Source organism: Lytechinus variegatus, chromosome 2, assembly GCF_018143015.1.
Source record: "Lytechinus variegatus isolate NC3 chromosome 2, Lvar_3.0, whole genome shotgun sequence".
Classification (NCBI taxonomy): domain Eukaryota; kingdom Metazoa; phylum Echinodermata; class Echinoidea; order Temnopleuroida; family Toxopneustidae; genus Lytechinus; species Lytechinus variegatus.
In genome coordinates, this window is record NC_054741.1 from 63,949,509 (window position 1) to 63,969,386 (window position 19,878).

The following is a 19,878-nucleotide window of genomic DNA, read 5'->3' on the forward strand; positions in this document are numbered from 1 at the left end:
TTTTAATGTACTACATGGCCCCAATGTAAAACAGTATCTGACTACTGACTGGAATACCCTGTTCTAAGAATACTAAATGAGTAAATAAATATAATGATAAATGAATAAGCAAATAAATAAATGAAATATAAATAAATAAACAAATGAATGAATTAATGAATAAATAAACAAATGAATAAATAAATAAATAAAATATCAAAATGTGTTAAAAAATAGAGGGAGCACTTCATGGCCTATGAGAAAAATATTCAAATAGTTGCGAGCGAGAGAAAGTTTGGGCATTTTAGAATAAAAATCTTATTTTTAGATAGATTTTGACATATTATTAATTTTTTTTTACATCGGCCCTTTTTGGTCTTTTTTTCTTCCTGATCATTTGACTTTTGTAGGTTAAGTGTCCCATCCCCATCTATAAATCCATGACATCAGGGCTTTATATTAAATTATTAATTATTAAATAACATGCCTGTTCATTATTTTTCCTTTAAATATATGTATTCCGGGGGACATCCCCAGCCACGCCTAGGAAGCGTAAAAGGAAAAAAAGTACAATACGCCATTGCTAGTACCATTTAATTATCTCTGGAATTTTAGTTTGGTCTATATTCATACTTCCAAACTGGATATAATATTATCCCAAGAGGTCATGGACAGTTTAACAAAAGGTCTTTCTCTGGCGTGTGGCTTGGTATAACAAGGCATGAATGGCAATGGTCACTTTGTATTGTTCTAGAAAATCCATAATGGTCACCGACGAGTAGTTCGTGTGAACACAGTCTCCCAACTCTTCACAATTTTCCGAAGGCCCCCCCCCCCCTTCTCTCCCATTCTCGATCTCTCTTTTTTTAAATTGAGGTCGGCCCCTACAAATGCGACGATTGATTGTGAAAGGGGCTTCATTAGGGCATTTTAGCAATTCCTTCTTAAACGCTTTCTATAACACTGATAATCTTGTCAAAAGCTCTTCGTAACAAAGCAGACTTTGTCGAAAATATGTGACTCAAAACAGCAGTGTCGACCTGTGGAGTGTTTCAAGAAAGGATTTGTCGAACGTTTTATTTGACAAGTCCAGTTTTATCCGACCGTTGCCACAGATACAGGGCTTCTAAGCCAATCAAATTGATGGAAAGTTGTCAGATCTGACAAGTTGTCGGACATAAATTTTGATGAAACACTCCGAAGGACTCTGGACGAACGACTTTTTTACAATTTTCCGTCCGGCCTGAATCTTAAGACATTGTGCTGACCCGGTCCACCAATTTTCGACAATGACCTTAAATCTCTCCATTGTGATTTGACGGGCATTTTCAATAGAAAGCGTCTGTGAAGTGGATACTAAAATAATGTCCGGTAAAGTTGTTTATAGACCTTGGAGGCAGTCCGTGATGTGGCTGGAAATATTTATTTCTGAATAAATAGAGTAAAATTCACAAAGCAAAACGCTGAAAATTTCATCAAAATCGGATAACAAATAACGAAGTTATTGAATGTTAAATTTCGTCATTTTCGTCACCCCACTGAACGCTTACATAATTCCTTTAAAAAAATCTCAAATTAAAATCATGAAATGAAAGTGTTGAAAATAAGCACATATTCGCATCTTCACCATGTTTTCGAGCAATTGAAAAGAAAAGCATTCATGAAAAAAAAATCCAACATTACATTCACATTGGTCGCCTGTTAACAAGCTCAAAGGGGTACTCCGTGCTGATTTTTTTAAATCCAAATATAAGGAGTTAAATCATATGAGGTAAACACCGGGGTAAACGCTGAAAATTTCCTGATCATCTAACAACAAAATAATGAAGCTATTGAATGATGACACTCTCCACTTTCATCTTTATAATTCATGAAATCATAATCATTTCATATTCTGATACATATGCGTAAAACATGTCTCCTACGATTTCATAACAAACATGGACAACGACCACAAAGGAAAGTATCATCATACTGCGCAATGCATATTCATGAGGACATGCATAGTGCGAAACAGGTTTGAAATTTCATTTTTTTTTTTTTTTTAGTTATTTGTGTGAAATTATTTTCTGTTCAAATCTCATAATCTTCACCACGGGGTGCCCCCTAAACCGTTTTCTGTTTTATGTTTTGTAAATCAACAATAAATTTGTTGTTTTTCTTTCCTCCTGCCCGGGGCTCCTGCCATTTTTGTTAGTGAAGAGGAGAATCTATAATTTGGCCATTCATCGGGTCTGTGCGCACAGTCTACTTTGTCTCGGTGACCTTTACTATTACGTAATGAGAACTGCACCCCGTTACACACCAACATGACTGTATGCCCTGATACACAATGTGTGTGACCTACTCCGCATGAGACCCTTCGACGTATGTTGGGTGTGCGGACAGAGACGAGATTGGCCGAAGCTTGACCATTACACTGCAGTGGTCAGTGTTTTTTACACGAAGTGACCACTGCCATTATACAGTGTGTAGAAACTGGACATTGTATTTGATACGTAAACGGAAATACGACTCGGCTCTCCAATTCACGCTACGCGTTGTTGTAACATTTCGCCTCATTTTTTTCCACTTGGAATAAAGTTTACTGCTTCAAAGTAAAGGATAGACTACCCCCTGAATCAAGATGACATCATAGTTTGGTTAACTCTGGTTTTGACTTCAGAGGTGAACTACATTGAGGGATACTATGTGATCTACTTTTAGCCTAACGATCGAGGTAAATACATCATCAAGCTTGGCTTTGCTAGTCTAGTCGTTTACTTTAGCTTCTCTAGAAGAGGTGCTTCAAAGCCCACATAGCCTTCGATTTTTGTTTTGTATTGTTAGATTTGATAATCTATTTTGATGACATGTTGCGTATGTTCTGTTTGCATGGGTGTATTGAGTCATTTACATTCAGGGTTATATTTCCATAAATGTGAATTGTAAAAGACATCATTACTACATATATATTCCATTGATTTTTATTAGTCTAATATAAGTGTCTGGGATTATTGCGGACATTTTTGGTGGTAGATTTTTATGTTCGCAAGGCAACCACCCGACGTGCCATTGGTTGGGGGACTTAACTCTGTGTTTCGTTCTTGGAATAAGAATAAACTTTTTAAGAAGCATCATGGAGGAAGAATGAAGCGTTGTGGTAGTAGTATCAGCAACATATCCGAGAAAGAAGTGTAATTCAGAAAAAAAATAAAAAAATTATGCCAAGTTACCGACCATGCCAACATGTGATGCAACTATTTTTTTTTTATCTTTGCAGTTTTTATTCGTCATAAAAAATAATCAAAATATACAAAACATATCGTTGCACTTCAATAAAAAAGAAAATTGTATAAGTACATACAACATAATCTTAATTTACAAGAAAATTGTACCCCAGCGCTGCCGACAGGACGATCCATTAACAGAAAAAGGGAGGGTACGGCCATACCTAACGGTCCAGAGTCGACCTGGCGGCATCGCCGGGGTATAGCGCAACAACAACAAAAAAAATTATGACATTTTCATGTATTAACATGACCGGAAGCACCACTACAACATGAACAGAAGATAAAACAAAGTCACAAAAAAGGATAACACAAAATATGAATCTACAGTGGTTACAATTTATGCAATGGAAAAATACTTGTTTATGTTTTGCCATTTTACATTGTGTTTACTGAGTTTGTTTTTCTTTTTTGCAATAATTTCTTCGGTAACTTTATAAGATAAAAGATAATAATTAAATTGTTTTAAACTAGGGAGAGTCTCTTGGTATTTACATCGCAAAATGAATTGTTTACCAAGTAAAATTAGAAAATTAAATGCTAAGGTGGATGGATGCAACTATTGCAAGTATATCGTCATGCATCAATACCATGATGGCAAGATTACCATGGACATATACTTCTTGACCAGTATTTCCTGCATCCTGCCTGTTATCAAGTTTCTATAAAGACAATCGAAGGGCAGAGCACGTAGTAGAGTGAACGTGTGGTAGTAATATAAACTTTGTCAGTTGGACCATGTACCTATTAAGAATAGGTTGTTTGACAAGCCTACCGAAGTCCCGACTTAATATACCTACCCAGTAAAAAATTACCCAACCGTGTATACGACTCAAGTCGTCCTCCCCTCCCGTCGTCCGCCCACTCTCCTCTGAGAAATGACGAACCTTTACTTATTTTCAGCACGATATTAATATTCTTTGAAAATTTTTGGGTATGGGTGAGTTTTGATCTGAAAAATACCATAATAAGAATCTTAAAGAGTATTTCACCATGTTCACAATGACATGTAGGGGCTACATGTGGTTAAAGGATTTGTCCGGGCTGAAAATATTTATATCTTTAAAATTTATCAATGTTTTGTGTAAAAAAATTATATGCACATCGTCATGAATATTCATTAGGTGGGCTGATGATGTTACATCCCCACTTCTTTTTTTATGCTATTACATGAAATCATTAATGTTTCATTTTATCATACATTGTGTAAATGATGTGTCTCCATTACGATGAAATAAGTTGCGGCAATGAATAACTAATGCAATTGATCAGTTTTCAATCCAATTGTTTCAGTTCTTGGTACACTGTTAAAACTGCGGTGTTATAACTGACACCAACTGGTGTTAATAGAGGACCACACCCTGAGGTGTTAAAATTACACCCTAGAGATTAAACATAACACTAAAGAGTGTAAATGTAACAACAAAAGGTCTTGTAAAATATAGGTGTAAAACTAACCCAACCAATTTAACACCAGTGTAAAACAACTATTGTGGTCCTCTATGTACACCGGTTAACACCACAGTTTTTGCTGAAAAAAACTAATTTTATGTAATAAAACACAAAAGAAAAGGTGGGGGATATGACATCATCAGCCCACCTAGTGAATATTCATGAAGACATGCCTAGAACTGTTTCACCGGAATAATGCAAATCTTTAAGATTCAATAACTTCGTTATTTGTTACCTGATTTTGGTCAAATTTTCAGCATTTTGCTCCGTGAATTTTACTCTATTTCTTGAGATAGAAATATCTCCAGCCTGAACCATCCCTTTAAAGACTGGTATAAGAGTATTTTGAAAGTTCACCAAAAATATCATTCATCAAAGAAAAAACATAAAAGGAGAAAATCAAGCTTAACACAGATAACTTCATCAATATCGGATGTAAATTAAGAAAGTTATGACATTTTAAAATTTCGCTTAATTTCGCAAATCAGTTATATGTATATCCTGGACGGTATGCAAATGAGGACATTAATGACGTCGCCCACTAACTATTTCTTTTGTATTTCATTATAATTTTTCCTCATTGCCATGTGAAACAAATTTTATTCCTCCCTGAGCATGTGGAATGACCATTATATCAACGATGAAAAACAAAAGAAATGGTGAGTGAGGGACATCATCAACTCTCTCATTTTTATGTCACTGAGTTGTGACTATTAATGGTTTGTGAAAAATGAGCGAACTTTTAAAATGTCATAACTTTCTTAGTTTACATCCGATTTTGATGAAATTTCAAAGTTATGCTTGTTTAATTTTTCTCTATCATTTCCAATCAACAATTTTCTATGGTGGACTTGACCCTTTAAAGGGCATACGAACCAGCAGCCTTTATATTAGCCCCACCTAACGTAAAGTCCTCATCATATCTGGCCAGGTAGGTGTTTCATAAAGCTGTTCGTAAAGTTACGAACGACTTTACGCACGACTGGAACATGTTCTTAGGTCATACATCAATTACATAGGGATACCACATATAGCACAAGAAAGGATCACCAGTCGTGCGTAAAGTCATTCGTATCTTACGAACAGCTTTATGAAACACCCAATGGCGTAGACAGGTCCTTAGACCTGGGGGGATGATCCCTAGCCGGGTCATATATATATATATATATATATATATATATATAGTATATATATATATATTATATATATTTATATATACAAATATATATATATATATATATATATATATATATATATATATATATATATATATATATATATATATATATATATATATATATAATTAATATATAAATATAAAGATTGAAGGAGATAAAGTACTCGATAAAAACAAAATATCATGGGCGATGATGATGGGCCAAAGCAGACGAGTTAAAGATAACAAAATAACACGATCTGCCTCATGGATTATCTCGTGTGTCTTTTAATCACTTTGCTTTCAGCAATAAACAGGGCATCCAGTAATAAACAAACTTCCTTGCACATTTTTCATGGCAGTAATCTTTTGTTTGATTAATGACAATGAGTAAAGATGATCATAAGAGAAATGTCATTTGTCGGATGTCTAGTTATCATCTTGGTCATGACAGTCCTGCTAAACATGATCTAGAATAACTAGTATTCCTTATTTTACTAGTATAGTAGTATACTCTTTTAAAAGTAGCGATATTGTTAATGATCAAACGAATGAATCAACAACTAAAGGAATAAACAAATAAACAGCCAAATAACTAAAAAAATATCAATTACAATTATAGTAATAGGGGTAAAATAAAAAAAGCTCAACATTATATTTCTTATCCACGTGCAGATATGCGGACACTAAATTGATAAGCACACTCTGTTTAAAATTACCATGATTACAAAGGCTTGATTGAATTAAGTATGGAAATGAAATAAACCTCACCGGGTTGTCGGAAGTAAACTGTATAGATAATTTTTATCGCGTAAATGCGCGAGATGATTATGTTTTTTGTCAAAGGTCCGACAATGAACACGCTGAGGGTCGAGTTAGGCTTGTTCTGTGATCTTAGACCATAAATTAATCTTATCCATGGATTGGTTCAATCTGCCTTCGTCTATATATTGGATGATTCTACCTTCTTTGAAAAGCGCAAAGTACTCTGAAAAAAAATTAGTGAAATAGTTCACTCTTTAAGGAGTGAATATATGAAAGAGTGAATATTGAGTGAAAAAAACCTCGGATATCACTGAGGCCATCCAAAATTTGCACTTTCATTCCAAAATCATTCATTTACTAATTCGCTCCTTAGAGACTGAAAATTTTCACCTTTCCTTTGCAAAGTAGGGGTTGAGGACATGGCCAGCAGGGAAAAGGGTCAGTGTATGTGTATAGGTAATTTCTTATTAATTCGTTTGAACAGTGTTAATGTGTTATGAAAGCAATTGCTCTGAAAGGGAGTGATTAAGCGACACTTTCTTAAATCTGTAATGAAATATTTTGAACTTATCTCCTTTGCAAATACATAATTATTATAAGGAAATGTACTTGGTGAAACTCTGAGTAACGATCCTTAAATGTATATGACGACGCAAGACAGTTGTTATTACTTAAAACTTGCAAGTTGTAAATGCATATAAGATGATTGACTCTGAATAAAAGTCCAATTTTGATCATGTTTGTCATTGCTGTACGTTATGATTATTACTGCTATTATTATTGATTGATTTTAACTAGCATTCATTGCTTTATTACTGTATAGTTTTGCTTCTTCCCCCACAGAAACCTGGGGGGGATGATTGTACACACCACCCCCCCCCCCCCACCTAAAATTCTGGGGGGATGCATCCCCCCATCCCCCCGCTATCTACGCCCCTGGAAACACCCAACCAGGTTCATTTCCAATAATGCAGCATTTTGTACAATATAGGCCCACTTGAATGATAAATCGCCAATTCTCTACTATTACTAAGCTATTCTCTGCCAAAAGGAAAGTACAGGCTTATATATATTCTGTAGGCCTATTATTAAAGGTCAAGTCCACCCAAGTAACACGTTGCTTTGGATCGATAGAGAAAAATCAAACAAACATAACGCTGCAAATTTCATCGAAATCGGATGTGAAATAAGAAAGTTATGACATTTTTTATTAAAGTTCCGCTTAATATTTTTCACCAAACAGTTCAATGCACAACTCAGCGATATGCAAATGAGAGAGTTGATGATGTCAATCGTATCACTCACTATTTCTTTTAATAGAATAATTCAATTTTTACAGATTTGACAATAAGGACCAACCTAACTTAACCACAAACTGTTAAAATAATGGTAATTCCACATGTTTAGGGAGAAATAAAACTTTGTTTCACTTGACAAGAAGGAGAAAATTAGAATATTTCTTATTTCATGTAATAAAATACAAAAGAAATAGTGAGTGGGTGATGTCATCAGTCTGCCAATTTGCATACCGACCAGGATGTGCATATGACTGGTTTGTGAAAATAAGCGAAACTTTAAAATGGCATAACTTTCTTATTTTACATCCGATTTTGATGAAATTTTCAGTGTTTTGCTTGTTGGATTTTTCTCCTTTTTTCAAATCAACCCTTTGTTGGGGGTGGTCCTTTAATAATTACATGTAGCTCAACATGTATGTTCACTAGCTAGATACAATGTATAACACACAGTCAATATAGCCTTCATCTTTGGATAGGCTCTTGATAATATTGTGCGATGAAGGAAAAATTATGACATAAGGGGGTTATGTAAGAATAATAATTCTATGAACCTATTGTTGTGCCTGTTGCGTAATCGCCTATCGGCCTTACAAGTCCAGTCTTATTAAGTTGATTTGAATAGAAATTAGAAATAGAAAAGTGGATATTTTGAAATTTGCACTTGATTTCGGAAATCAATGGTATGCACATCATATTCGGTCAAATAAGGGAGACAATGACGTCATCCATTTGCTATTGTTTGCATTATTTGATATGAATTATGAATATATTTCAATTTTCTCTTTATTTCTATGTGAAAAAAAAGTTTGAATTCACCTGGAAAAAGTGGATGTGGAAATCACATTTTGTAACCTATTCGATGGATAGTCTCTGTAACATCAAATTTTAAATTGTATAATTCTAATAATATACATGTACGTGAATAAGCTAATGGGGCGTGCTTGTAGTATATAGGCCTATGATTTTTTTTTTTCAAAGAACCACCATCTTGTTGTGATGCCTGCGAATCTCTATGTAGCTACATGTATTTCGATTGCCTTTACGAAAGCTATGACGAAGATGGAAGCTGATATTAAAGGGGAAGTTCACCTTGAAGAAAACTTTGTTGTAAAAATAGCAGAAAAAAATAGTCAAAAATATTGGTGAAAGTTTGAGGAAAATCCGTTAAAGAGTAAGAAAGTTATTAGAGTTCAAAATTTTGGATTTGTGACGTCATAAACGAGCAGCTGCCCCATGTGTTATGTAATATAAAATGTATGAATTTCAAATTTTGTATGGTTCCTAATGACTTAATTTTGTTTTCTTTTCATGATCGGGTGTGAAATGATTTGTCTATTGATATACAAAAGTTCCAGTGAAAACCATTTTCAATTTTCTGAGAAAATGACATTTCATTGAATTTTTACCATTTTACCATTTTTTTAGGAACACTGCTCGCATATGACGTCACAAATCAAATAATTGAAATTCTAATAAATTTTTAGTTATGTGATGAATTTTTCTCAAACCTTCGGCAATATTTTTTATTATTTTTTCTGCTATTTTTATAATAATTTTTTTGTCAGGGTGAACTTCCCCTTTAAGTAGTAATTATCATTAAAACTATACTTGTAGTGACCCTACAACTGCCTTTAAGCTAATCAAGCATGTTTGTGTTTTCTTGTTGGGCGTGCCGTGCCTGCAATTTTTAATTGAAGTTTGGAATTCTATGCAGTTGTAGATAATAACTTATTACCAATTTCATATTCATACAATAAAAATGATATTGCTCTATAATGAGCGTGCTATGATTTCAATTTTAGCCCTATTATAGATGGACTGTATATTTCTATTACGCATGGGTCGTCATGAGAATGAGCTGGTCAAAGTTTTGTTGTCGTTTATAGTACAGACTGACTGTGAAATAATTATTATTCTTGCGAAATGCGGCCTCGTTAGTTTAAACAATAATTCAAGTGGCATGTGTGCTCAAAGTGATTGGTTAACATTGGTTTGACTTTTAAAAAATCTGAGCTAGAAGGTCACACTTGTCACCTGTGTCTGTGATATATGTTCCAAAAATGAAGCCCAGAAAAAATTGCATTCGAAAATAATTATTTAGTGCTTCAAAAATTGAAATATAAAGTGACCGGAAACACCATCTTAATTTCATCCCATACACTTATGTGTACTATTTAGGTGTCTATAAGACGCCTATTTACAAAATCGGGGTTTGCCTTTTAGTTTTAGCTTTTCATTCTCAATAATGGTTGTGCACTTGTACATGTACACATGTTTCATCTTGGTTTGAGAATTTTTTAAATCAGCTGCTCACGAAGTTAAACAATACCTTTAAAGGTCAAGTCCACCTCAGAAAAATGTTGATTTAAATCTATAGAGAAAAATCAGCCAAGCACAATGCTGAAAATTTCATCAAAATCGGATGTAAAATAAGAAAGTTATGACATTTCAAAGTTTCGCTTATTTTCAACAAAATAGTTATATGAACGAGCCAGTTACATCCAAATGAGAGAGTCGATGACGTCACTCACTCACTATTTCTTTTGTTTTTTATTGTTTGAATTACACAATATTTCAATTTTTACGAATTTGATGATAGGACCTTATTGCCTGAAGCACAAAATGTTAAAATAATGGAATTCCACGTGTTCAGGGAGGAATGAAACTTCATTTCACATGACAATGGCGAGAAAATGAAAATATTTCATATAATAAAATACAAAAGAAATAGTGAGTGAGTGATGTCATCAACTCTCTCATTTGGATGTAACTGGCTCGTTCATATAATATTTTGTTGAAAATAAGCGAAACTTTAAAATGCCGTAACTTTCTTATTTTACATCCGATTTTGATGAAATTTTCAGTGTTATGCTTCTTGAATTTTTCTCTTTTTATTCAAGTCAAGTTTTTGTTGGGGTGGACTTGTCCTTTAATGTTTGAGGGTGTGGAGTATTATGTAGCCAATTTATTATTGGGAACACAATGAATTAGCCAACATACAACAAATTTTAATAGAATACTTTCAATAATGGAGTTGTAACGAGCGATCAAAATAAAACCAAAAATGTCCATCGGACACAACCTTAGTCAGAATCAATGTCTGGGTGTCCAGACCATAGACTGTCATATCTTTTTTACATGTAAAGTATGTAGATCTTCTTGCACCTGCGCCCCCCCCCCCCCCCCCGATCGAAATTACCTGGCGCATTATGTACTTGGGCGCATTTCTTAACATTTCGTCCGACGAGTTGACTGATCTGACAACTTTCCTTGATTTCGTTTGTCTATGAGAAGCAATTAAACTATCGGATAAATCAGGCTGTGTCAGGTCCTTTTTTTCATGGCTCTTCTAGTCCAGTGGTTAAGGCATTGGACTCATAATCGCAAGGTTGTGAGATCGAATCCCATGCACTCTGCCATTGCCTCCAATTAAAAAAAAGGCCCACAAGTAGTATCTGTCGTCTATTTACGTCAGCCACTACGACTGATTAGACGTACATGTAAAATGTTTCCATGGTAATTGGTTATACTTGGCGTTTACCAGCAAAGGGCTGTTCTACCATGGTTCTACCAAGGAGTTCCTACGGGAGTTACCATACACTGAAACAGAAAAAAAATACCCCTTTCATACTGCCCTCTTCATTTTTCACCGGTGAACTTCGCCGGCGAAGTTCTCCGCCTGGCATTCCTCACTTCACCGGCGAAGAAAAAAATGTACCTTTTCGCACTGACAGGCTTCCCCGGCGAAAGTCAACGGGCGTTTGCAAAACAAAACGAAAGTAAATTGTAAACATTACTTCTTACCTTTTACAAAAGGTATCAAAAAAATTAATTACAACATATTTTGGAAGTATTACGAGAAAAACAAACAATATCACCTTGTTTTTATATTTTAGCGCATTTTATACATGTAAAAAGTGCTTTTAAATAAATATTGTTAGTAAAAAAAATTATGTTCGAGGGTATCTACTTGGCCATAGCATTCAGCTGAGCTTGCAACTTATCGCGCGCGGAATCTCGGTACAGGCGTAATAGGTCCATGGTACAGGGGACTTTGGGAGAGAAAAAAATTGACCTCTGACGTCATTAAACGAGGAGAAGTTCACCGGTTTGCTTTCATACTGGCCTTTTCACCGGCGAACTTCGCCGGTGAAAAGTTTCACTGGCGAACTTCTCCACCTCTAGAGGTGGAGAAGTTCACCGGCGAACTTCACCGGTGAAGTTCTCCTGTGTACCTTTCATACTGGACACTTTCCCCCTCGCTGGCGAACTTCGCCGGTGAAAAGCGCAATATGAAAGGGATATTAAAGGACAAGTCCACCCCAACAAAAACTGGATTTTGAATAAAAAGAAAAAAAATCAGCAAGCATAATAACGAAAATTTCATCAAAATCGGATGTAAAATAAGACAGTTATGGCATATTAAAGTTTCGCTTCATTTCACAAAAAAATATGCACATATCGGTCGGTATGCAAATGAGGAACTGATGACATCACTCACTATTTCTTTTGTATTTTATTATATGAAATATGAAATATTTTTATTTTTTCGTCATTGTCACGTGAAATGAAGTTCCATCCCTCCCTGAACAAATGGAATTCCATTATTTTAACATTTTGTGCTTCAGGCAAGGTCCTAATCGTCAAATTCGTAAAAATTGAAATATTGTATAATTCAAACAATAAAACACAGAGAGTGAGTGAGTGACATCATTGACTCTCTCATTTGGATGTAACTGGCTCGTTCATATCACTATTTTGTTGAAAATAAGCGAAAATTTGAAATGCCATAACTTTATTTTACATCCGATTTTGATGAAATTTTCAGTGCTTGTCTGATTTTTCTGTATTGATTTAAATTATTTTTTTTCTGAGGTGGACTTGACCTTTAAACGCTCCCCAGAGCTTGTCATGATCTGTGTAGATTTTCTCCTTCTGTAGATTTCCAAGGTACTTGCAGTTGTATGTATGAGCGGCCAGTCCCTCTACATAGCCTATCGGGGGGGTGAAATGATTGTGCTTTTGGGGAGAAATGATAATTTTTACTTGTTACTGTCTCTGTTTTTACTTCAGAAGTAAAAACCATAAATCAGAATGGCATGGAATGCGAACATTGTTAATATTTAGATTGTTATGATTGAGAAATCTGGATTATCATAGAATTCGTCTTCACAAATCACATCCCGTAGTGATCATAATCTGACGTTCCACTTCGAGCTCATTTATTCCATTTCGAGAAAGAAAATCAACGCGATGATATCAATATTGTTACGAGCTATTACGTAATAGACATGGGTCAAGATGAATAAGGACGTTCGCTACTTGGTCTCTAGCTCCTTGTAAGGTAATGAAATAAAAATTCAAGATTTCTCGTTATAATATTTCTTATACCTTCCCTTTACTGCCTCCTCACATCATGGAGTAATAACCACATCGTACAGACCCTACCATTTTCTTTCTTTATGGTGATGATGGACGGTGATGATTATGAGACTGACGAAGGTAATGAAGATAACAATAATAATAATGATGATGATAAAGAAAAATAATACCTATTATTAATAGTATTGTTTTTATCATTATTATCATTATAATCATTATTATTATTGATATTATTATTATTATTATTATTATTACTATTATTATTATCATCATCATTATTATTATGATTATAAGAAAATGAATAACAATTGATATTAAGATCACTATCACATGTATTTTGATTTAGTAATATAATTTTATGTATTTATTCGTCGTATTTAATTTGACCTTCATTAATGCAGCAGGGATGAGACCAAACTGGAACAAAGTGAGATTAGTCTCCAGTAACCCTGGTACTTCTGTTTATTAGTATTATGATTAGTCATGGTCGACACCTGTCTCAAACAGTTTAATCATTCGATTGTATTATTCTTTTGCAGCATCAGGGTCGCAAGCAGAGATGTCCAGTTTAGCCCCTTGTGATAGGAAAGCTACTAGACTAATACTTTCCTCAAAGCTCAAAACAAAATAGAGGGAGTTTCACAAATATTTTATTGATGTACTGATGTATTATGTTGCAGTTACAAACAGAGACAATATTGTGATTGATTGGTTATTGGTTATAATCCCTTTGTTTTCAAGTTTCCACCTACATTTAATATTCCAGAGATACATAGCACATAGCTTGTTTATCTTTCAGTGTAAATGAGGTCATTACATGTATGCGGAAGTTTGCGTATCGAATAATAACATGTAATTTATATCACAAAACCGTCTGCTTCTCAATTTTGCTGCTCCTAATCTGAAGCATGTTGATTGAAAGGCATAGCATTTGGCAGTTGCTATTGTCAGAACACCTGTACATGTATATCAAGCTGCACATAATCATTAGGCGGCGGGTCTCATTCGACCAACGACAGGATTTTGTTGAAATTTGAATGTCCATCTCTAGAGGTCCATGATTTCACTGTAAAAACTGTGGTGTTAAAACTGATACCAATTCAGGACTACACCCTGAGGTGTTAAAATGGTTACACTTCGTAATTCCGAAGGTTCGTAATTCCTAAACACGTAAATTGCCTATACCTCGATCTTCGTTAATCCGAAAACGTAAAAGGGTTCGATGTTCCGAAGGTTCGTTAATCTGAAAAGGGAAATAAGGTTCGTTGTTCCGAAGGTTCGTTAATCCGAAAACGAAATAAGGTTCCTTGTTCCGAAGGTTCGTAAGTCCGAAAACGAAATAAGGTTCGTTAATCATTTAGTTTTCGGACTAACGAACCTTTGGAATTACGAACCTCATTTCGTTTTCGGACTAACGAACCTTCGGAATTACGAATGTATGCGGTGTTAAAATAACACCCTAGAGATTGAACATAACACCAAAGAGTGTAAATGTATAACAACCATAGGTGTTGTAATAACACCTATAGGTGTAAAACTAACACCACCAATTTAACACCGGTGTAAAATGATTGGTGTGGTCCTCTATGTACACCGGTTAACGTCACAGTTTTTGCCGTGTTCCGTCTCTGACAAGTTGTCAGATGTGATAACTTTCTTTGATTTTGATTGGTTGAGAAGCACAGGTGACTAACTGTTAGTATGATTGGCTGTCGGTAACTGTCGAAGGACACTTGTCGGTTAAAACAACAACTTATCAGAAGTTTCGTGAAACGATGAGCTGATACTGCGTTCCTACCCATTCCAGGTTTACTCAAGTATAAAAATAGGAGCGTTTCACTTGCAGTTGTTGTATACGCTGGTATCATTGCTGTTCATGTGTATTCTACCCAGACTATATATACTCGAGTTGAGGTCATTGCTTATTTGTTTGTCTGGCAGGTCGAGTACCTGGATATGAAAGTGCAGAGCGCGAGTTGACCTCAACTCTCTCTCTCTTTCCCCCTCTCTCTCACTCTCTCTCTCTCTTTGTTACTCTCGTATCGGTGTTCGCAATCATTTGTTTTCATAATTCAATTTGACCCGTCCGTCCATTCACCCGGTCACTCTCGCATTGATCGACGTTGGTCAGTGCATTTGAACTTGTACTGTAGAATGTGTCTCGGGATGGGCTCTTAAAAAGGGGGATTTGAGGAGACCTTTCTCCCCTCCACACATTGCCTTCATATGCCCGCCGCTTATTTTCTGTGTCATTTTTTCCTGTATGCTTGTTTGTTGATCAGTCTATAATTGCTTTTGTTAATATATGTGTGTTCATGGAGTCATTTTTTAAATTGTTCTTGTTCTGGTTATTTCTGCCTCATTTGCGTGTTTATGTATCTCAGATCTGGCTTGCCATTTTTTTCCTTAATAATTTCTTGAGGTGAATTATCTGTGACGACACCTTTTCAACAGTAAATCAACTGAATCATTCGCAGAAACGGTCAAATTGTCTTACGTCACGGAAGTTTCCATGGGTATAAGCGAAACTCGTCTTCAATATGTAAGAAATACGTGTATAAAATCATCATCCATGAAAAAGGGCTCCGATAGGTACGCTGTATTGATTTCTTCGTGGATCCTATTTCGATATAATATTAATTCACTTGTAAAGTCCGAGTCAACAACGGCTAGAGCTGGTACTCAATTTCAAATATTGACAATGAAAAATCAGAACAACTTTAGCAATAAACTATGATCGATGACGAAAATGAAAAATCTGTTACTGCAATTTTTAACAGAGTCGGAGGAAATGCAAATGAACAATTGAAAATTCCAATGTAAATTCAAAATAAAGTGTTGCTGAAAATTGTCAGTTTTTGATAATTTTAATCTCCAGATAATTAGCACAATGTCCTTTGTTTTGTCTGTATGAATTGTAAGCGAAGAAAGGCACACTGGATTTTCAAATAAAAAAAACGATGAAAATATGAATATACATCCCGGGGGGGGGGGGGGGGCCACTTACATTGGCGAGTGGATACCATGCGCGACCAAAAAACACGTAAAAAGGATGTCTTTTTCACGATAGGGCACGTTACGTACGTAACGTGATAAGGGTGTCAAAAACACAAAAATAATGAAAAAAGGGTATCTATTTCGCTAGGAAAATTACGTGTTTAGGGTCGAATTTGCGGAGATGATAAAACAAAAATAAAATGTTTTATGAAGGATGTCCTTTTTGCCCCCAAACTTCGTGTTTAGAGTCCGATTTGCGCGAGGTGTACACGTAGAAGGTGGGGTCGTACTAAACCAAATAAGGTAAAGCCGACGACCGAAGGACCCGTAACAATAAAGCATTCCTGTACTTGTTTAGGGGTTCATTTCAGGGAATATTTGCCAAGAGTATCGTTTTGTTTCCAATACTTGTTAAGGGTAGGGTTTCACACGCCAATACTTGTTAAGGGGTGCATTTTCAGAATATGGAAATTACGTGTTTAGGGTGCTTTTCGAGACCCCGTGGTCGCGCATGGTATCCACTCGTGAATGGAAGTGGCCCCCCGGGATATACATGTACATCTACACAATATCTAGAAAATGTATTGAACAAATTTGCATGTTAGATGTCGACGTTGCTGGCTATCCATAGTTGTAGTTGATTGGATCAATCGTACATGTAACTCTTTGGAAGTACAGGGCACAGGTTGTATCATTGATATCCATAGTGGAGGAATCCAACCAAAATGTTGACCTGTCTGCCTGCCGTGCATTAAAATCGCTGACCTCTTGCTCACAGGTAAACGGCACACCCCGTAAAGGCCCTATAATTACAAAGAACATCGCCATAAAGATAACTTCCCTTTTGGCTTGGGCACCGACTCCAAGATGACTAGCACTCAAAATGTTAGCCTTGAACTCCTTGAAGTATAAACGCTCGCCTAGACGCAGTCTTTGATGAATATTCAGTCGTCCTGTGATTATGCTTTCGGGAGGAAGGGAAAATCGCTTTGTCCATTTAAAGGGAAATGTAACCTGGGTAATTATGATTGTGTGAGGGGGGGGGGCTAATTAGAAGAAAATAATTATGAAAGTTTTATTCAGACAACTTTTCCTCGATGGCGATGATGAAGGTATAACAAAGACATTGTATTAATACAAATCCTCATAAAAGAAAAATACAATTAGGCTATGTTATTTAAATAATAATTGAAGGACGATATTTCAAAACTGTGTGTATCTGTATAGAGCAAATCGAGGGGTAGTTCTATTCCTACATAACAACGACACCATCACCTTTATGGCCAATTCGAACTCTTTGGCTCGCTTTAATTATATCTCTGGTAAAAGTTAGGGTTTCACTATGGAAAGCCAACTGTGATAGTGGCGATACCTGGGGGCGATACAAGTCCACATAACAGAACAGGCTCGATTCATCAGCTCATCATTTTGATATCAAAATGACAAAATCATTCATAATTGTCTTCGGAATATAGCTGAAATAGTTTTCTTCAATAAAGCATAAAGAAAGAGCACAACTGACATAAGAATCGTGTAATAGCATTTTCGACTTCCCATAATTTTAGCAAAGACTTGCATGTGGACTTCAAAAATTATAGGCCTTTGATTTGAGTGATTTAGGTCATTAAAACTCTTTAAATATTCATATGGGAGGCGTAGTGGTTAAGACTCTCGTCTTTTAATCGGAGGGACGTGGGTACGGTACGATTTCCAGCCATGGTGTGTTTACCTTCAGCAAGAAATTTACCCATATTGTGCTGTACTCGACCCAGGTGAGGTGAATTATATATGGTATGAAGAAAGTCCTTGAATGCTTCAGCGCTCACATGCAATATGGCAGCACAGTTAAAGCCGGGGTAAATAGCAGCGCTTTGTATCTCTGGTAAAAAGCGCTTGATCAATCCAGCTATTATAATAATTAGGTGGTCTGTCATGAATATGACAGATCACCTATTATATTCGTCAGAATTTTCTTTATTTTTATTGCCAAAGCTAGTAACCACTTTATCTCAATATCGGGCGTGTCAATTTTCTTGATTTTCATGTCATGTATGGCAATCATTATGAACATGCGAAACGAAACTTTTCAAGGTTATCAAATCATGATGACGTCATCTAGGCGCCATTTTGTAAAATTAAATGATTGATCATATCATCGCAACTAATCATAAAAAATCATCCATATTTGCATCATATCAAGTTCAGGTGACAAGTCATCAGGACATGTCAACAGAGGTCATGCATAGGTCACGACCCGCACGTACGCGCGCGTCAAATTTTAAAAATTTTCCAAATCAACCGTGGTCAAGTTTGGGTACGTTTCAGGCCATTTTGAGCATGTCAAGAATTTGCGCGCGCACAGGTATGCGTGCGCGTTCTTGCTCCTACCATCGCTATGCCTCTTCGAGTCGTCATTTATTTTGTGTCTGTCCATCGTCCATGATCTTCTGATTAATTTGATACCTCATTAAGCCTCTTACGACCAATAATACCGGAATGCGCGTCCATTCAAATTTGCATTGCACGCGCGTGCAAACTCGCAAAATAAGTCATAAGTGGGCAAAAATATGCCAATATAAAATTCACTGTAGCTCTTCAGGGAGTCCGTTGACCCCCAATTTTTTCTCACTCGTCGATATAGTCAATATCTCATCTGGAAATTGCATAAATCACAAAATTACGTAAAAATAAAAATTGCACATTTTCGCAACATACGTCAACGTATTTATGCATATTTGACCTTATCTTCGTTATTAGTGGTCAGTTTTCTCTCAAATTTTGATATGATGTAGTCGAAAAAATTATCTACAAATAACGTGTGAATAATTTTCACTTTTGACCACAGCATCAATGTGTTGTGACCTGTTCAAGTTTTTCCTAATTTTTTCTGGGCCTATTTTTTGAGAATTTTTTAAAGACAATATTTTATTAATCAATTTTACGGTCTTCCTATAAATTTCAAGCCAACTGGTTTTGCGGTTTTTCACGTAGGATATTTTTCGTAGTTTTTCCGGAACTTTTTAAGAGGTAATTTTAACATTGTAAAACATCGTTTATGTATTTTCTTAGTAAACGCTACAATATTGAAACGCTATTGTGTTGAAAAATTTCATTCCGGACATTTTGTGGAAATTTTCTGATTTTTTTTATTCGCTTTTCACTAAATATAACATATAACAAATTTTCAGTTACCTTCTGTGAAATTAAAAATTATGCAATTTACTTAAATACACATTTTCTGAAATTTTGCGGGAAAATTGCCTGTATTTGAATCTTTCACCTGACTTTTTTTTGTAAAGTCATCAAGTAAGAATTTTCAAGTTAATGCTAAAGTCATACACAATTAATAAATGGATATTGAAAATGCTTGACGGAAAAAATAATGTGAAATGTTTAGGAATTTCAGAGATTTTGCAAACATTTCCCCCCCCAAAAAAAAAAATCTACTTAATTCTTTCATCAGATACATCACTAATGAGTTTTGAAGTGAATGATGTTAAATTGTAGCATTGTGAAATTTCTCATTAAAAATAATTCAAATTTACCAGAAGTTTTGAACAATGTGAAAATTCTTCTTTGA

General features: G+C 35.3%; 1 protein-coding gene across 1 annotated transcript in view; it reads left to right on the forward strand.

Moving 5' to 3' along the window:
* Positions 1-2,318: 2,318 nt before the first annotated feature.
* The window catches only part of LOC121408621 (ecdysone-induced protein 78C-like), a 30,800-nt gene continuing 13,240 nt past the window's right edge, over positions 2,319-19,878 (forward strand). Inside the window, exon 1 of the mRNA XM_041600152.1 lies at positions 2,319-2,698. The gene's annotated coding sequence lies outside the window, so the exon portion shown is untranslated. The remainder of the gene's footprint in view (positions 2,699-19,878) is intronic.